Genomic DNA, 1578 nt, shown 5'->3' with positions numbered 1-1578 from the left:
TATATATATATATATATATATATATATATATATATATATATGACTCAGTTTGATCATATTATCTCTTAACTCCTTCTCCTCCCACTGAAACCCTTTCTTTTTCCCCAATCTGTTTTTATGTCTTTTTCTTGCTATTGTTCCTGTTCGTACAGAATTTAACTACAGTTGCTTAGTCTGAGCATGGATCACTATTATTTACTGGAGCGAGGACAACTCTGTGGCCACCATTGAGGGACATGTCTCCCTCACTGTTAATGTTTGCTGGGCCTCAGGAAGAGGGGAGCCCGCATGAGCTCCCCTCATCAGGGATGGAACGTTGATGAGCCTTGTCTTGTGTTAATACTGTGACTATGAATTCACGGGTATAGCAGTCATGTTGTGTCCAGAAGAGAGTGTTTCGCAGCACTCTTTCCTATTTGATTGTGGCTCGTACGTTCTTTCCCTCCTTTTTCCCATAATATTTCTTGAGCTTTGGAGGAAAAGATATCGATATCCCGTTTTAAGATGAGTGCCCAGCTGTCCCTTATTCACTTGTTATCTCTGCATTAACCATCACCTACTCCAATACAGAAGCTTCTCTGATCAAGACAGAGAGCCGCACAAATCTATGAATATAGATACAAATATTTAGAAGGCGGTTTGACATCATATCCATAGAGCAAAGCAACAGGAGCAGTTTCCCCTTTAGAGCCTATAACTGCCAGTCATGGTCTTTGGATTAGGTTTACAACGTCAGGCTTGAGTTGCTCCTGTAGAATAGACCCAAAATCCTAAAATCAGAACATGGTTGTCTCCGTATCGGTCATACCACTACTGTGCCAGTGGAAACATCCTGTCTGACAGGTTAGTATTACAGAAAACAGGTTCCTGTCTAGACCTTCTAGAAACCACTCCCGGTGACACTTGGAGTTAAACTCAGTGAAACTGGCCTTCAGAACTAAGAATAAGTTATTCTTGTTGTAAGCGACTAAGTGTGGATAATTCATTACAGGAGCCCAAAAAAGTGAATGAACAAACAAGCTAAATGTAATACAGTGGTGTAAGCTAATGTAGTAGAAAAACCATGACATATTTGCTAGTAGCAAAACTAAGACCCTTACAGCACAGGAGACTACTACAAGCTGAGTGATATGGGAATAACCTCGCATGTATTATCATACTGTTCCACGGTTTTACAAGGTGGATACTTTTGTGCTGCTTTTTTGATGAGGTAAGTGATTTTGAATGATTAAAGTGGTATAGAGACAATACGTGGTGCCGTGATTCAAAATTTAATGAAAGCCAAAGAAAAGTTTGGGTATAGGATTTTCAGTCACATGATCTCTGGCGAAAGCTTCTCCTTCTAGAAGTGAACTTCTTCCAGCCTACAGACCAACTGTTTCATTTTCATTTATTTATGTTTTTTATTAAACTTGTGTGCTGTTGTTATCATTTTGGGATTTATCATTGTGGGCATTCTTGGGGTAGGCAAACTCTGTGGTGTTCATGGCTAGCTTTCAGTGACTTCACATTTTTCAGTGAATAACTTCATAAACTTTGATTCATCCTCCTCAATGTTCTAGTCTTCGTTTCGTGTTA

The sequence above is a fragment of the Mus pahari genome, chromosome 19 (assembly GCF_900095145.1).
Source record: "Mus pahari chromosome 19, PAHARI_EIJ_v1.1, whole genome shotgun sequence".
Taxonomy (NCBI): Eukaryota; Metazoa; Chordata; class Mammalia; order Rodentia; family Muridae; genus Mus; species Mus pahari.
Note: the sequence above shows the minus strand (reverse complement) of the source record.